Here is a 19249-nt window from a genome sequence, read left to right as displayed (position 1 = left end):
CCAAGGACATTTCCTCAGCAATTCTTAGCTCCCATCACCATACAAACATGCCCTTAACGCTACCTCTAAAAAAATAAAAGCAAAGAAAGTTCTCTTGATGCCACTTTCCCTGACAGCTGCCACCCCTTTCCTCTGCTCCCCTTTTCAGGAAGTCTTCATTAGCATCAGCTCGCTCTTCATCTTACCTAGTCCATCAGCTGCATCTCTCACAAACAATCGCTCCCTCTTCCTTGACTTGCTTTCTTCACTTGCCCTCCGGACACCACCCTGTTTTTGCCCCCATCTCCTTGGCTGATCATTCTCGGTACGCTCTGCTGTTTCCTTCTTCCTCACTGATGGGGAATGCCAAGGGTTCAATGCTTTGAGCAGAGACAAAGAGAAGAGAAGAGGACATTCTATTGGTGATCTCCTTCATCCCCGGGCCTTTAAATACCATCTGCACACTTCCAGGCCTCCCTCCCCTCCTCTCCAGATTCAGGTCCAACTGCATTCTCTGTGTATTAGTTTTCTACGGCTGTTGGAACTAACTGTCACAAATCTAGCCTTAGGGCAACACAAGTGTTTTCTGATGGGCCTGCAGGTCAGATATGAGTTTCACTGGGGTAAAATCAGATATTGGCAGGGCTGTGTTCCTTTCTCAAGAGTCTTAGGGAAGATCCGTTTGCTTCTTCCAGTTTCTAGAGGCCACCTCCATTCCCTGGCCCACTGCCCCCTTCCTGTCTTCAAAGCCAGCCACACTGAATCTCTCTGATGATCTGATCCTTCCAGAGTCACATCTCCCTCTGGCCATCAAAGGAAAGGTTCTCCACTTTTAAGGACTCATGTGATTAGGCTGGGCCCACTGGATAATCCAGGATAATCTCTCCACCGCTAGGTCCTTAATTTAATCACATTTGCAAAGTCCCTCTTGCTACCCAAGGTGGCATGTTCACAGGATCTGGAGATTAGGATTTGGGCCTATATGGATGCCACTGCTCTGCCTCTCCAAATGGCTATCTAACAGACACAGTCGCTATGTTCAAACTGACTTCCAATTCTCCCCCATCACAAATCTCCTCCACCCACAGCTTTCTACATCTTGGTTGACTGCAACTGCCTCTTTCCAGTTGTTCAGGTCCCAAACGAGAGAATCATCTCTGACTCTTCTCTCTCTCATATCCCACATCTAAATCACGGAAGAGTAGACTTTATCTTCAAAATATATCTAGAATCTGGCCACCTCTCATCACCTCCACTACCACCGGCTGAGGCCACCACCACCTTGCATCAGAATTGCTGTCACTTCCTATTTGGTCTCCAGCTTCTCCCCTATAGTTCATTTTCAGAGCAGTCAACATGATCCTTTTAAAAATTAAGTTGACACATTACTTTCTGATCAAAATGCTCCAAGGACTCCCTAGGTCACTGGGTATAAAAGCCAAAGCCCCTGATAGTCTCCACCGTCCATCCCAGTTGCCTTTCTGACCTCCTCCTCGGCATCCCTTGCTTTCTCCACTCCAGTCACGCTGGCCACTTGCTGTCCCTCTAACCCTCCAGATGGATTTCACTCAGGGACTTGGCTCTCCTTGTTCTCTCTGCTGGAATACTCTTTCCCTGATACCTAGGGCTATCTTCCTCAGTCCTTGTACCAGTTTTCTATTGCTGCTATGAGCAATTACTACAGAATCAGGGACTTAAAACAACATCCATTTATAATCTCCTAGTTCTGTGGGTCTGAAGTCTGGGTACAGCACGGCCCTGCTGGTCCCCTGCTCAGGTCTCACAAGGCCAAAATCAAGGTATCAGCAGGGCTGCGTTCCTTTTTGAAGGCTCTAGGTATTAGTATAAGCTTCCCTGATAGCTTAGCTGGTAAAGAATCCACCTGCAATGCAGGAGACCCTGGTTCAATTCCTGGGTTAGGAAGAGCCACTGGAGAAGGGATAGACTACCCGATCCAGTGTTAGTATGCTTCCAGGCTCGTTCAGGTTGCTGGCCAGACTCAGGTTCTTGCAGCTGTAGGACGGAGGTCCCGCTTCCCCGCTGGTCGCTGCTCCTCAAGGCTGCTCTCCCTCGTGTTCCCTCTCCACATGGCCCCTCTCCAGCACTGGCAGGCTGTATCTCCCTCCCATTTGAATTGCTCCAGACTCAGCCACATCTCTGTGACTCAGACCACTCGGTCTACTTTTAAGGGCCACCCAGATTACCCAGGATGATCTCTGTATTTTAAGGCCTGTAACTATAATTAAAGCTGGAAAGCCCCTTTGCCATGGAACGCAACCTATTTACAGGTTCCAGGGATTAGAGCATGGACATCCTGGGGGGCTTTCTGTCCACCATGCCTCCTTTCCTGACCATGGCATTCATACTGCAACCCAGCTCTCCACTCCCCATCACAGTTCATCCCCTTTTCTTGCACAATTTTCTCATTTTTCTATAGCTCTGACCATCTTATAACAAATATTATAACAAATATGTACTATGCTTATTGATTATCATATGTATTCCCCTGCTACAAAATAAACTCCTTTGGGTCAAGGATCTTTCTTTCATTCAATGCCAATCTAAAGACTAGCTAGAAGGTATGGAGTAAGCACTTCTTGGATGAATAAACAAACTTATTCTGTCGCTTAACATTCTCTAACCCCATTTCCACAGATTGCTTTTAGTTTCAACAGTTCAAAAACACATATAAGAACAAAGATCTTGACTGGTGATGAGGAATATGGATAAACATCAAAGGACTGATCTCTTAACATTGCCCCACAGCTGAGGTGAATAGTATCTAACTAACTCAGTTCTCACTAATAAAGACATCAATGTTTGCTGGATAAAAATGTTTGTTATTGCTACAAAAATAACAATGCTTTATTTTTTATGCTTTTATCCAAGTACACGGGCAAACCAAACTGAGTTGTTGAGTTCATCTGGTCTCAATATGCACAGAAAAATAAATGACTAAAATTGTCATAAGTGATTTGTAAAAACCTCCATAAATGCCTTGTGTAGTGGGCAAAAGAAACATACTGGTTTGAGGAAGTACCATGAGAAAGCACTGACACCTACTGATGTTTAGACTACCGACTGCCAGTCAGTCAGTTCAGGGTCAGAAGGATTATGACAAAGCAAGAAAGAAAAAGTATTTCTTTTGAAGACCACGTCATTTTAGAGATCAAATCCAAACTTCACAGAGAAGGCAACTGAGGCTCAGAGAGGGCAAGTGACTTGTCTGATCTCACACAGCTAGTCAGTGATCTGATACTTTGGACATACAGTCTTACAGAATAGGGAAAGTCAAAGTGAAATTTCTGCAGCCTCTCTAGGCATTTAAGATGTTCATTTAAGATGTTCATTTAATGAGCTGATTCTCTGCTTCAAAGGGCTGGATCCAGCACAGATGCTGACAGACGGGGAGACTCTCCCTACCAGCACTATACTCGGCCTGACCAGGTAAAAATGCTACAGAGGGGACAGGCCTAAGGGTATGGCGTGGCCACAGGCCTTGCGACCTCAGAGCAACTGGAGGAGGACCCCTTAGGGCATCACCACACACGGACAGGCTGACGGTGCGAGAAATCAAGGGGCTGCGGAATAAAATGGAACGATACCTCACTAGGTTAACTGCATGCTAATAGAGGAAAATAATTGTTACCTAAGGATCTTGACAAAATCTGGAAGTATTTATATGTATTTTATGCGGACTTGTTGCCAGCAGAAAGGCAAAAAATGAAGCAAAGTATATTTTCAGAGAAGAAGAAATAAGACATGTTTTGAATGGGGTTCTCACACAAACACAAAAGAAGCAAGAACTGATGCAAAATAGCTTCCAAATTTACCAAATCACCACCTTCTGCCTTCTGAATACCTACAACAGAAATGCAAAAGAGCACAATAATTCAGTTCTATATTTAAAACAAGAGGCAAGAGCTATTTGTTTGGTGTTTCTTAAGACAGTCTCTCATTCATTTTTGAGCTTCTGGCAATAAGAACAGAAAAGTCAAGAAATTGGTTGATTAAGGCAATATACACAGAGTGATTTCCTCAATGAGAGCGCATCAATGTTATGAAGGAGAAAATAAGTCTATTTTTGGAGTCACCAATCAACTTTCCTCTCCATGGATACAGGATGTGTTTTATAACTTTCCAGAATCACAGATGATTCAAAATGACCTTGGTAATAATTGAGACTAAATCTCATATTTTATACATGAGGAAACTAAAGCTTAGAGACTTGGGTAGACTCTGACGCCACAGCCCTTTAATGACACATCACAACAGAACTAAGTCCCCTCACTCCTAAGGAAAAATGTAAAACTGTAACCTCCAAAAGAAAGTATCCCTTAATATCTCTCTGGGTTTTATTCATTTGTAAATGACATGAAATTGTTTTGGCAGTTAAGATCTCCATATGTTTCTATATGATTGGGAAAACTTTTTCAAAATTAGAGTCATATAACTCCAACACAACTTGAAAATGTCTCTGTGCTTAATACCGGCCCTTAAGGTTTCAACCTATTTCCTACCAGTCGAGGAGGCCCACCCAAAAGAGAACAGATAAACCCCGTGCACCGTGTGCAGGAGTCTATGACGTCCATTAGCCTGGATATTTAATATTTATACTCTTTGATTTTTCTTTAACTTCCCTCCATTTTCATGTGGATAAGTATGTATCTATGTAGCGGTTTAGTCATGAAGTTGTGTTCAACTCTTGTGACCCCATGGACTGTAGCCCACCAGGCTCCTCTATCCATGCGACTTTCCAGGCAAGAATACTGGAGTGGGTTGCCATTGCCTTCTCTAGGGGATCTTCCCAACCCAGGGATCAGACTTCAGTCTCCTGCACTGCAGACGGATTCTTTACTGACTAAGCTACCAGGGAAGCCCAAAACATACATATACACACATGCACATATATGTGTATATTTGGAAAGATCTGTCAACTTGGATATGTGGTAGGGGTACGTCAGACTAAAACTTAAAGCAATACAATCGTTCATGTCATGAGCTACTAAGTGGAATTTACTTTCAAACCTCCAATCCAGCAAGAACAGAGTCTCGACACTCTACAGAGAAATCTCGTCAGGATTCATCCAGCATTTATTGTATGTGTCCACTATGTGCCAGGTCCTGTGGTATGGAGTGGACATTCAAAGATCACGTCCTTGCCCTCACTAAGTCCACAGTAGAGACGCGTGTGAACAGATGCTTGCTGTGGTGTGGTGGTGCAGTATAGCGGCTGGATGATGGAACAGGGGTGACAGGATGGAGGGAGATGACCAAATATCACAGGGGTAAAGGGATAATGCCTGGAAAGGGGACAAAATTACCAGGACTTTTTAAGGGAAGAGACGTTTTTTCCCAGGCAAAGACAAGGAACTATTTTAGATGGAGGCCTTACCATATACAGAAGCAAGAGACAAGAGGTGGAATGGCCCGTCAGGATGCAAACTGAAAGGTTCCACCTGCCCCACACCTGTGCCCTCTGTAGCCGATGCCAGCTGGGCTCACTTTACATCTGCCATCACCCACCTCGGGGGCTGTCACGCTGCCCAGAGATCACAGCTTCTGTCCTGGAGCCATCTACTCTTCCCCATCCTAGACCTCTCTTCCATACCTGTATCTTCCTCCAAACCTCCGATATCTTCTCCCCTGTCCTTGAGCTCAGCTAAGGAATGAGAAAAACTACTGTCCAGGGAAGTGACAGGTAACGAGGGTGGAGAAAAGGTAGGGCCAAGTCAGAGAGCTCTCAAGACACCCTGGAGATTCGGACTCCATCCTCAGACTCTATCCTCAGCCATAGATTTACTTCCACAAATGAGGACTCTGGCAGAACGGCCGTGAGGAATAAGAGTGCAGGCAGTCCCAGTAAAGAAATTAACACGAATGAGAAGTAAGGAGGGTCTGACCCAAGTCAGGGTCTATGAAGCAGACAAGTTTATGTTAAGGAAATAAAATCAAAACCCTATTTTTGACTGAATGGTCTCAGCCACACAATTATATTTAATGTTAATCCACTGGTTTTAATGCTTGTTGTTTCCCAAGAAATTGTAATTTACATACTTTTACTATAAAGAAGAGTGTCATCTGCTTCTAGGATCATCCTTGTAAGAATAACAAAACAAGTAACATCGGAGCTGAACTAAAGCCTATGATTTTTGAGCAAATCAAGTCATCCATTGCCATTAGCATTGGAAAATCCTGAGAATAACAACTGTTTATTCACCAGGATGGTTAAGTCACTCAAGTTTTAGGACAAGTTAAGACAAAGTATAGGAAATTCTCTAAATTTTCCTAAGTATTTGGCAAACGATAAGGACTAGAATTCTGGCTATGTGGAAACTTTGCAAATACATATATTTATAGGTAAATATAAACATGGGCTTCCCAGGTGGTTTTGTAGTAAAGAATCCACCTGCTAATGCAAGAGATGTGGCTTCAATCCCTAAGTCGGGAAGATCCCCTGGAATCAGAAATGGCAACCCACTCCAGTACTCTTACCTGGGAAATCATGTGGACAGAGAAGCTCGGCAGACTACAGGCCATGGAATTGCAAAGAGTTGGAATGATTTAATGCCTAAGTAACAACAAAACATATACATAGGAAGTAAATGTACAGCCTTCCCTAGAGAAAACACAGCATCAAAAAGTTTCTAATATAATTTTCCCATGATCTCTTAGTGAAAGGATGTAGAAGACAGAAGGATCCTTTGGGAAGAAAAAAAAAAAGAGAGAGAGATAGAGACACTAACTTTGTATCTGTTCATCACTTTAAATATTTTTCCTGTTAGGTGACATATGGGTTTTAATGAAAAGGCTATTTTTTTCTTCTTAGGCATGTCCCCTCTGATAGCCACCTTTAGTCATCTGTGTGTGCGTTGTGTGCACACGTGCGCCTAGTCATGTCTGACTCATTGCAACCCCATGGACTGCAGCCCACCAGGCTCCTCTGTCCATAGGGTGTTCCAGGCAAGAATACTGGGGTAGGTCGCCATTTCCTTCTCCAGGGGATCTTCCTGATCCAGGGATCAAACCCACATCTCTTGCATCTTGGATATTGGCAGGTGAATTCTTTAACCCTAGCGCCACCTGGGAAGCCCACAAAGTAGGTGTATTCATGCATAAAGGCTATGGATACTTCCTAAATTGCTATAAAGTCTACACTTGAAGATCTTTACCTGTGAGTCACAGCAAGTGTGCAGAGCTTGAAACAGTGGTTCTTAATCCTATCTGCATGTTAGCGTTACTCAGGAAGTTTAAAATATACGTACACACACATATATACATATATATATCATATCTGGGCCCCACCCTAGACCAATGGTATCAGAAAGCGATATCTATATCTCTGGTATCTATAGAGATAAGCCCTAGAAGCCCCTAGGTGATTCCACAAAGCAATCAGAATTGAGAACCGGTAACCAGAACCTTGTTTCTTTAAGTGCCGTCTGAGAACCGACAGCATCCCCTGGGAGCTTAATGGAAATGCAGAATCTCTGGTCCCACCTGAAAGCAACTGAACTGGAATCTGCAATGAAATGCCATCCAGAGTCATGTGTGTGTGCGCGGTGAAGTGTGAGATGCACTGACCTAGAACAGACTTGCGCTACGTGGGCAAGCTCTGAATAAGGCTGACTGATGGGCTGAATCAATCCCTCACCTTAAAGGTCACACTCTGACCCCAGCGTACAAATGTATTAAATGTAAAGTACTTGCTCAGAAACCAGCCAGGACAGCTCCTTATACCCTGGACATGCTGCGCGAGGCAAGTCCTTCCCTGCATGGTACGGGGCACCAAGTGAAACGGCCACAAGCAGCTCTCTGACATCTGACAAGAGCAGCTGAATCTACAGAGGCAGGGAATGGGGCTGGGGAAAGGTACAAAGGAAAGCAACTATGCCTGTAATTGTTGATAATAAAAAAAAATTGACAGATTAAAAAGAAGTTCTTCCCTGAGGTCTACACTTTCTCATCCACACAACAAACATTTCTCCTTGAAGGTATACAAAATCTCTTGTGATCAAAGTCTAGTTCAACGAGACCTCTAACCTTGGGAAATTGCATCGTTCTGAAATTCCTTCATCTCTTGCTTGCTAATCTCCTTCTAAGAATTCCCTCACAGAAAACTACAGCATTCTAGGAACTGTTGGTGATCCCAGGTGCTAGTGGTGAACATCTGGTCAACCACAGCTGGGCCCATCAGGGGCCAAACCTAGGGGAGATAAAGAACTTGAAGGCAACCTGAGGATGCTGTGAATTTAGCCACCGGAGGCAATACCAAATGTAAAGAAATAACAAAATGTCATTAAGTTCAATTTACTTGAGCTCTAAAATTACTCCATCAGAAATGCAAGATAAGACCATCAATGTAATTAGTTTCTGTAAAACAAAAGGACACGACACTGGCTTTCTGCACAGCCATTCTCACTACTCAGTCATCCAGATGACCTCTCCCATGTCTCTTCTTTCTGTTCTCCTACTCTTCTGACCCCAAACAGATCCACACTGGTTCAGAACTAAGAGTCAGAGATCAGACTGAAGCAGAAGCAGAGAGAGGAGAGGACGAAAAGAGAAATATTTAAGCAGCAGAAGCAAGGGTATTTAAACTACTTGGCTGGGAGTCAGCCCTCCCTATACATCAGAAGCATCTGGGGCTCTTTGAAAAGTTACGAATCCCCTGGGGCCCACCCAGAGCCAAAGAAGCCAGAATCTCAGGCAGGCGGGAGTCGTCTGAACTTTTTTAAAGCTCCCTCAAATGATTGTGAGACACAGTGATTCCAGAGGACTGGAGTAGGTCCTGAGGGAGGAGTCTAACTTTGAAACAATGTTTCTTAACTTTTAATGCATATTTTTAAAAGCTCCGGATTATGTAAATCATTCTCTAATGTACTTATTAGCACTGGATTACTGTTTTTTCTTACGAGTTTTATGTTTGTCAATATAACTCATGCAAATTACTACCAGGCTTAAAATGAAAACACAGCAGTAACCTCTCTTACATCTCCACGCAACCCCAAACTAACTTGCCAAAGGCAATCTACTCTAAAAATATTCAACTATTTCTTTTGATATTTAATTTTATATTCCTAAACAATATGCTTATACTGATATTTCTCAATTTACTTTTGACTTTCATTCAGTAATTAATAAAATTACCAATGTCTTATTAGACACTAACTTATCCTCTCCCAGACTTCTATGATAGAGTGAAGTCAATATTCTTCCCCAACCTCTTTGGTAGTATGTATCAGTTCAGTTGCTCAGTCATGTCCGACTCTTTGCAACCCCACGAATAGCAGCACACCAGGCCTCCCTGTCCATCATCAATTCCTGGAGTTCACTCAAACTCATGTCCATCGAGTTGGTGATGCCATCCAGCCATCTCATCCTCTGTCGTCCCCTTCTCCTCCTGCCCCCAATCCCTCCCAGCATCAGTCTTTTCCAATGAGTCAACTCTTCACATTAAGTGGCCAAAGTTTCAGCTTTAGCATCAGTCCTTCCAATGGTCAGGGTTAATAAGGTATGTGTCTCAGCACATTGCACCAGTCACTATTAAAATACTTCCACACCAGCTGGTAAATGACTTCTCTTAGGCCCTTCCAGGGACCCTCTCCTGGCCCCATTATCCAGCAAACAAAATGCTAACGTCTGATACAGGAGGGAGCTTTTAGAGCAGTTCTCACTCCATATTAGAACCTATGTTCTGATGGGCTACCGGTTACAAAATATTTTGAATGTTTTCCCTAGATGTGGCCATGTGATTAAATTTTTGCCACTGGAATATGAGGGAAAGTGATCTTTGCCACTGGCAGGCTTGAACTTTAAACCTTTGCCCGTCATTGCTCTTTCCCATTCCTGTGAGCTGGAGTGCACACAGGCTGCAATCAAGCACTAACCACTCACACAGGTGAGGACAATGCCTTAGATTCTAAGGCTTAGAGGATAGCAGAGTCACAAGGTGGAAGGAACCTGGGCTCCTGAAGAGCTGCATGGAGCAGAGCCATCAACCATGTGAAATGCTCACCCGTGAACTAGCACCCGAAGTAAATATATATCTCACTCTACGTGCTTTTCCTTGTAAGACCGTTGAATTTTTCTGAAGTTTATAATCGCCCTTTACTTCCCCCACTTAATAGGTCTTATGAATCAATAATTTATACCAAATACTCCATAGGAAATGGAAAGTCCCACTGAGGAATATCCCACGCTTGGTCAGATGTACCAGAGCATCTGTTGGTTTTGATTCTGTTTTCGTTTGGACACTGGCTCCTGCTCTGAGTGGGACTGGCTTCTCTCCAGGCCTGCTGCACTACTGCCACCTTGAAATCTCACTGTCATCCTACAATTCTCCTGTGTTTGACTGTTTCCAGAAGACTGTAGATTATTCTTTCTTCATTGATACCCACATTTTTATATCGATCCATAACTTCCTATAAAAAGATGCACAGAAAATAAACTTTGGAGACATTTCACATGCACAAAATGTCCATATTGTATCTTCCACTTGATAGTTTCTTTGAAATTCTAGACTGAAAATAATTTTCCTCAGAATTCTGAAAGAATGAATCCATTGTTTCTTAGCTGCCATTCCAATTCCCAATTTTTTTGTATGTTATCTGTTCCCCCCACCCCAGACAGGATTTAGCTTATTCCCATTTTCATCAGTATCCTAAAAATCTTCAATGTTATGTCTTATACACACTCACTGTGTGGATCTTTTTTCATTCATTCACTGGGCTATCTTGTGGACTCTTTAAATCTACAAATGTATGTCTTCCAGGTCTGGGAAAATAGCTTGTAATATGTTTTTGGTAATTTCTTCTCTTTTACTTTTCCTTGTAATCTCTCTTTTTAAAAAATTTTTCGCTTATTTTAAATTTTTTATTTTTGTAGTCTCTCTGGAACTCTTAATATAACACGTGATCAACTAACTATTTTTTACTCCTTTTTATATTCTGCTTTTATTTCTACTTTTTCTTCTGGTTCTTCAAATGATTTTTGCCATCCTATTTTTCATTAAGACCTATCTCTTATTGTCTAATTATTACCTTATAGCCCTGTTCCTATTTCATTAGTTATGGGTGGATTGGTTTTATTTCCATTTTCTTATTTTTGCATTTATGTTTCCTCCAGGATTTTTTTTTCTCATTTGTTCTGGTTCCTTCCTTTTCATTGCTGAATGGTTTCTTCAAATGTCTCATATTCACTGACTTTAAATGGCAACCCAATCCAGTATTCTTGCCTGGAAAATTCCATTGACAGAGGAGCCTGGGGGGCTATAGTCCATGTGGTCGCAAAGAACCAGACACAGTTGAGTGTGCACACACACTTTAAAAAAACTAGTTCTAAGTTCCATGTTCACAGAAGGAGTGGGGTGGTTGACTAGTAGTGGGCTCACCATAGGAAGATTGGGTAGTAAGTTTTTTTTTTAAGTTTTCTCATTGTGGGAGAAAATATCAGTATGTGTAGCTTCTTTTTATTTTCGGGTCGTTCATTTTGCCCAGAGAAGAGTCCTTCAATATCCTGCCCAGGTTGGTGATTACCTGACTACCCTAGGATTGGGAATGAGTTAAAAGGTCATACCAGGTCTCACCATTTGGTATGCACAATTTTATTAAATTACTCCATTTTCAGTTGAGCATTTCACCCTTACCTGTTATCCTTAAATCCAGAGCTGCTAATTTTCTCCTTGATTTCTCCAGACAAAATATTCAGGACTTTCTCTTGCTATATGGGGTGGGAGAAGTGAACTGAGAGTCTCGTTCCTTTTAGATTTTCAATCAAGCCCTTATTTCCAGTCCCCTGCCCTGCATCAGAGCCTCTAATTCCAGAGCACTTCTGGAATTCTGGGGAATAAATTGGCCATTTCCTCCTAGTTTCTATTCCCAACCTCCTGAGAATCCCAAGGATGGGGGAGCCTGGTGGGCTGCCGTCTATGGGGTGGCACAGAGTTGGACACGACTGACCCAACTTAGCAGCAGCACCTTTCTCCACTACACTAAGTCAGCTGCCACAGGTCTGTCTGATTCTCATCCTCCAAAAGTGTGCTGGTGTGTCCCATCTCTCGTTCGCCATCACTGCAACTGTGCTTCAAGAGGGGCACATTAACGTATGTTCAATCCACCAAACTGCTGAATCCCAACAACTCAATCCTACAACCACAGAAACTGCCCCCAAAGATGAGCTTTTCTTTATCAATTTTTGAAACACTCATGGCTTTTCTGTTTTTATCGACACATCTGATTAGCTAAGATACTTTCTCAATTACTGTCAAGTTTACCATCATTTTCTGTCTTAATCATAAAAACATAAAAAACAAAACATAATCCTATTCTGGATACCAAAAAATCTTCTGATTTATTGACTCGTTAATTAAGCCTTAAAAGATGGCAGTATTTAGAACACTAGATTATAATGAAAGAAAATACAGGTTGTTTTCATGCAATAAAGCTGTTTTCACTGACTCTTGCCACTTCAGATCTAGCCTACGGTGCCTGAACTGAAAGGTATTTGCCCTGATAATGTTCAAGTATTTCCAAGAAGACCTTTGACTACTGTACAAGTCATCATAATACTGGAGTCTTAGTTATTTCATTTCTAAAAACAGTCAAAGGAGGAATGATCAGAATACTTAAAAAGTAACTGGGCAAGTTAAGTTTTCTCACATCCAACGGATTACAACTTTTTGCGTTCCATTCCAAGGACAAAAATCTGACTGCTCTAAACCTGAAGATTATGATCCTTAAGGCTGAAAACTCAGGACTTATCCAAAACACTAAGTTCATAGTTATAATAAATAACTACCAAGTAAAACACTAACATTACACTTTTGATCTAATTCCACTCAAAGAAGCACATATTTTGGACCTGTCAATGTTTATAACTTCCCTGAAAAGAAAAAGCAAGCACCTAGCAAAGAAAAAAGACTCCTGTGCAGGGGTGGGTGGGGAATGAAACTGTCCTATTTCTTGAGCTGGGAGGTAGTTCCATGGATGTTCACTTTTTAAATAATTCATTGAACTAGACATTTGCATTTCAAAATGTTATATATATGTTATCTTTTACAGTTAAAAAAAAATACCTTTTTAGCAGTTAAAAGAGAAACAGATAAAAAGGCGATTTTTTCGTTTGTCGTAAATGCACTGCTTTAATCACACTTGGCCAGAACTGTTATACACACTGACATGGCTAAAGGTAGAAAAGTCACCGTGATTCATCTTCAGTGCCTAAACCAGTGCCCCACCAAAATTCAACAGTCATCTCAGTTGTTTTATGTGAAACACTTTACTTTTTAAAAAGTTTTAAACTTCAGAATGTACCTTTTATCCCACACAGTAACATTGATATCTTACATGTGTATGACACTATTTATTTGCAAAGCACTTTCACATCAAATACCTGGGAGACAGAACAGGCATTGTGCTCTCCCATGCTGCAGATGAGGAAGCTGAGGCATGTAATAGCTAATTAGTAGAAGGCAATGGCAACCCACTCCACTCTTGCCTGGAAAATCCCATGTATGGAGGAGCCTGGTAGGCTGCAGTCCATGGAGTCACTAAGAATCAGACACGACTGAGCGACTTCACTTTCACTTTTCACTTTTATGCACTGGAGAAGGAAATGGCAACCCACTCCAGTGTTCTTGCCTGGAGAATCCCAGGGATGGGGTCGCACAGAGTCGGACACAACTGAAGTGACTTAGCAGCAAGGTCACTAACAGTGACAGAATCAGGACAAACTCCAATCAAAGGCTCCTTCAACATTTTATGAGGACAAAGAACTTTCCACTTTGAATTCAAAAGCAGGTTATCAAAGGTGGTCTCTGTGATGGTACCAGTGAGTTTCTGGAGATTCCTGAGACAGGGTGGAGAGAACCACTTGGCATGGCTCTGAAATCAACTAACTAAGGACTATGCTCACACCTTCTGAGTCATTTCACTCACTTCTGGTTAACACAAAAATGCACCTGCTTCCTCAGAAGCTAGTTTAACTCTAACATAAACACGAAAGTTATGAGTGGTCTATAACCTGGGGTTTCGAGGGGAACAAATGCCTGTCTGATACCCACAGGGTTTCCCAAGGGGGAGGGGCGGGGATAATCCCCATCCACACCTGCCTTCTTCCCGCACCATGCTTTCTCCACAGAGGTGGAGCCGCTTATTTGGTTGGCTTGTGATATTGTGGCTCTGTTTCTCAGTCTACAAATGGATGGCGTTTTCCTATCAGAGAGATCGGGCATGAGAGATTTGGCCTTGTCTCTTTGCCTGAACAGTGAGAGGCAGAAACGGGTGTTTCTGCTCTGCAGCCTCAAACTTTCCATCTAGTAGGCTGTTCCAAAGTCTAGCCTAGTCTAGGGTATACACAGTTTATAAGACCATTTTGGGCTTCCCACTGAGCTGTGTCCTCCAGCCTAGTTTTCATCAATAATGAAGCAAATTTTTTGGCGATCTGCTGCTTCTCATCTATTTGTTAATTGGTAGGAAAGAAGGGGTGCTTTCCACAGGTCCTCCTCAGAGATGCCATCACCTGCCTTCTGGTTAGAAGTGCAGAGACTGTGGACATGACTCCACAGCCCTCCTCTGGGTTTCTGTGCTCACAAACACAGCTGCTCTAGAAGCAATAAGCAAGCAATAAGCAAGCTTCCTTCCTTAGGAGGAAGCATCCTAAGACTTTGTTCAGTGGATACTTTTTTGCTCCTTCTGCCCTGGAGGGCAACACTAATCTGAAATTCAGGGATTCTGATTCTTTCCAGAGAAACTCTGCCACACACATGCTTGTGATCTGGGGTGGGTCTTAGTTTTCCTAGCAAGCCTTTAAAAGATTTTTAGCTTCCTCATCTTTTAAATGAAGGAATGACTTCCCTCTTTTAAGATGCTTCCAACTTTATGAACTAAAAGCTCAGAAAGGCTTTAATAAATGGATTCCAGAATTTTAAAAACATATGTGTGTGTGTGTGAGTGTGATTTGACACCCTGGCCTCATAGTTCCTGAAGATCAGTGCAATTCTACCTCAAGCTTGTGTCATTTCACCATCCTCGGGTTCAGCCACACTCTGAATTCACATCATTGCTCACTACTGACCTCTCCATCACCATGAGCTACTGCAAAAGTCCCCCAGGCCCCTCACCACCCAGCCCCGGGCACCCTCCCCCGACACTCCAATCCTCCCTTTCCTTCGCTCTTGCTGAACCAGCCACTACACACTCCACTCTCGCGTCTCCAGCTCCTTCTCCCAGTCCATCAACACTAGCTTCACTCGCCTTCCTCCTCAACCCAGGACCCACATGGAGCTGGCAGTTTCAACGATACTCACACCATCTCCACTTCCAATTTTCTGAGTATTGCTAAGAAAAAGCATAAAGACAGGGAAGACTCGTCACATCACAAGGCTAAGGTGGAGGCTTCTTAGCACCTTGTCAGGTCCTCCTCACCACCGCTGGCTCTTGTCTTGCTCAGATCCATTCCAAATCTTTTCCCCTCTCCTCCACCTCCCAGCTTTACCTCTCACTCTCAATATACTCTCAGCCAAGAAACTGGCCTCCTCTGTTGTTTTTTTTCTTTTTTAAAAAAAGAGGAACCAACCCATTTCAGATGCAATCACACTCCCTCCAAGCTTCCAACTTTCTTCTTTCAATGGCAGTTTCTTCTTGCCTTCATTTAATCTTTCCCCCTCCATGTCACGTGTTTTTTCCATGAATAACCACCTCTGTCACGGTCAAATGATTTATTATTCAAAAGGGGACTTTGTTTTAGAATAAAAACAGGCATTACTTGTCCAACTCATTGTAATATTTGTCCAAATACTATCCTACCACTGAACCGGGATGACAGATGTCACCTGAGACTGTCTTGGGTAATCCGATATGTGGTCCCCTTCCCCAGCTCCTTTCCCTCCTGCTCCAGGAGCACTAACCACCTTCCTGCTCCCTCTCTTGAGCTTCAGTCTCTTCCTCTCTACTGACAGCCACTCAACGCATGGCACTCTTGGGCTTTTCGTACAGTTTTAAGAGTGTCCACTGGCCCCCTCATCACCTCGAGTCCCTGACCTCTGATGTTCATAGTCCAATTCCAGTTTACACTCAGGTGCCTCTCAGGGCCCTGGCTGGCTCCCGTTTCCACTGCCCAAATGACCCTGACCCTCAAAGGCCACTGACGGCAGTCTCACTGACAATCCTAACAACCTTTCCCAAGTATTATCTCAGGGTCTCTACCCTATTGGCCCCTCCAATTTCTCCTTCCTCACCTTTCTTTACCCTAGTTTTCCCTTCTTCTCTTCCAGCTTATCCTCTTGGCATCCTGTTAGCCTCTTTTATCTCCTTTCAAGCCCACAAACATGGTTTTCTGAGCTCCGTCCTGGCCTTTTACCCTTCTCACTCACACTTGGAAACATTCTCACAGCTTCAGCATCCCCTTTCATATGGATGGTTGCAATTCCATCTCTGTTTTTAAGAGCCGCCATCCATTTGGACAGTTCCATAGGCACATGGAAATCGACATATCCAAATCCAAACTTCCATTAATTAGGCACATCTTCACTGACTGCTCACACTTACAGATGCTTCACTAGTGGCCTTCTTGATAATTTCATTTCCTGCCATCACCATCCAAAGTCATTTAGCTTCAGCCTGACTCCTCCCTCAAGTCCCTCATCCAATCAGACAACAAATCCCAATGCATTTCCTATTTCTAGAGTTTCTCAGCCACCCACCTGCCCCTATTCTAACTTAGGTTCTCACTGCTTCTCTTCTGTGAACTATTTTACTAGCTTTCAAACTGGGACTAACCATGACGCCTCCAATACAAACTGATGTCATAGAGCACAGTTTCATCACATCATTCCCCCACTCAAGCTACTGTTGATAGTTATGCACAGCCTACTAACCAGACTCCTTAGCCCAGCATTCCAAATGCTCACAACACGGTCCTACCTCTGCCACGCAGCCTGCTGTCCCATTCTCCTGCCTCAAGGCTCCTCACCCACCAGCTTGACCACATTCCTCTCCATTCTTGGGTATGCTCATGTAGCCTGTCCTTCAAATCTTAGCATAGGCTGAGCCCTACTTCTCTGCCAGTTGAAACTCTACCAATTCTTTAAAGCCTTTCTCAAGACTCCTTAATTCAAGTTTGCCTTATACAGAGTAAGATGAATGAGAGGCTGAAATATTCAAGTTAACTTTGTATCTAGCATATAGCACATAAAATAATGAAAACGTAGCAAAGATCATCAAAGCTAATTATACCAAATTCTTAGGAAGGCCTAGAAATTAACCATTTTTGCAGTTGCTCTTATTAGAAGGATATATAGATAATTTCAATAAAAACTGTAGGAAGATTATACATTATTTTTCTTTTTTAAATTATGACAGTATGATAACACATTTACAAGAGACTTAGAAAACATATAATGAAGTTACAGATAGTTCCACTATATATTACATTTTTAAAGTAGATAAACTAAGACTTGTAACTGGAGTTTCATTATCAAACTCTCAAAAATAGAATGAATATGCAAAAAAGCAGTAGGATACAGTAGATCTGAAAAGCACTGTGAACCAATTCAACATAATTAAGATTTATACAATTTTGACACATAGGAGGATACAAATTCTGTTCAAGTCCCCATAGACTATAAACTAGGAGACACTAGAACATATCCAGGAACTGTGTATCTTTTATCAGTTCCTTAAACTATACAGTTAGAGAAGACATTAAGGATCATTTAATTCCCCTCCTCCCAGGCCAATCACCCGTTCTACAGTTGAGAAAACTGAAGCTTTAAGAAGTGAAGTTGTTCTCTTGGTCATATAAATCAGAAGTCAAAATAGAACTTCCCATTTATTAAGGGCCTAGTGTACACAAGGTAATTTACATACATTATCCAGTGGTATTATCCCCATTCAGAAATGAGAACATTCAAAAAGGTTAAGTAACTTGCTACAGAGAGCCCTGCCTGTCAAGGACACAGCTGAGCTTCGGCCTCAACTGTCTGGCTGAGAAGTCCAGGCTTTCCCAATTTTTTTAAATTGGAGGATAATTGTTTTACAATACTGTGTTAGTTTCTTTCGTACATCAACATGGGCGTATGAGGCACACATACGACCCCTCCCTCTTGAACCTCCCTCACTGTGGCAAAGGCAAGACCTTTACCAGGTGTCCTGAAACAGCCTTCTACTGTTCCTTCAGTGAATAATTATGCCAGCTAAGCAAGTGCATACACTTACAAGTTGTAAGCCATCTTACTTGAAATTTTGGAGGCATGAAAATTAAGCAACAGCTTCATTACCATAAAAGCTCTAAGGTTAATTACTGCCAACATTCTGACTTTCTTGTCAAAAACATCTTTAATCTGGAAAAGATACACGTTTTCCTGCTTTCTCAATTCTTAAATCAATTTTTTAACTTAAAATGCATTTGTTCAACCACATTCAACAAGTACGTGTTGATCCCTTGGATCCCAAGGCACAGGGGAGGGTACAAGGTTGAATACGCATCATTTCACTCTAAAAGTTCACCAGTAAGAGGCAGAGAATCCGCTACCACAGGGACCACTCACCCCCAACTATGGGAGCGCTGGCTGACTCGAGGACTTCCAAACAAGAAGTCAAGGTGCTTGATTCTAACCCCAGTCCTGCTCCCTAGGCACATCATCCCACTGTGCTTTAGTTTCCGAAGGCATAAAGGAACTGATAAAAAGGAATAAATTATGCCAACCAACTTTAAGGTCCTTTTAGCTTTAAAATTCTATTATGTCTGAGCTCACTCTTGAGATTACACTACTACGGAAAGGGAACTTCTGGAAGCCCACTCGTCTCTGGCAGTAAATTAGGAAGAACTGGGTTCTGAGAAGATTCCTACAACGTAAAGCTATGCCTGCAAAGTTTGTTATTTATAATCAAAAAGTTTGCTAAAGCTTTTCCTGAAGGGAGGTAGTATGAAGCACGACATTCGACTCCTTCCATTATATCTGACATATTATAGTTTTAATTCTTTACAATCCATTGAAAGTATCCAAATTAAAATATACTTTAACTCCTTCTATCTACTCTCCTATGGAGTTAAGCTATGGACACTGACAACAACAGAGCTGAGGCCCCCGCAGAGAGGGAAATCTTGTATTCAGTTAAATTAAGACACAGTATTAGTGCTAGCTCCTAGGGACCATTCCAAAGTATGCTACATTTGAGGTTGGTGTGCAGGCAGTGGGGAGGGAGGAATATAGAAATATCAGTATTTCAAATACCACTGGAAACATATAGTACTGTGGGAACTGACTTTG

The 19249-nt window shown here is 42.4% G+C and overlaps 1 protein-coding gene across 9 annotated transcripts in view; it reads right to left on the bottom strand.

Annotated features, from left to right (window-relative positions):
* The window catches only part of PCGF5 (polycomb group ring finger 5), a 115405-nt gene that overhangs the window by 93710 nt on the left and 2446 nt on the right, over nt 1–19249 (bottom strand). The window contains exon 1 of one of the 9 annotated variants that reach the window (XM_069567505.1): nt 186–298. The exons of 7 other annotated variants lie outside the window; for them this stretch is intronic. The gene's annotated coding sequence lies outside the window, so the exon portion shown is untranslated. Of the gene's footprint in view, nt 1–185; nt 299–19249 lie in introns of those variants that run through there. One more of the 9 variants, XM_069567499.1, reaches the window with a different exon arrangement.

Source organism: Ovis canadensis, chromosome 22 (assembly GCF_042477335.2).
Source record: "Ovis canadensis isolate MfBH-ARS-UI-01 breed Bighorn chromosome 22, ARS-UI_OviCan_v2, whole genome shotgun sequence".
NCBI classification, from domain to species: domain Eukaryota; kingdom Metazoa; phylum Chordata; class Mammalia; order Artiodactyla; family Bovidae; genus Ovis; species Ovis canadensis.
This window is presented reverse-complemented; position numbering and strand designations above follow the sequence as displayed.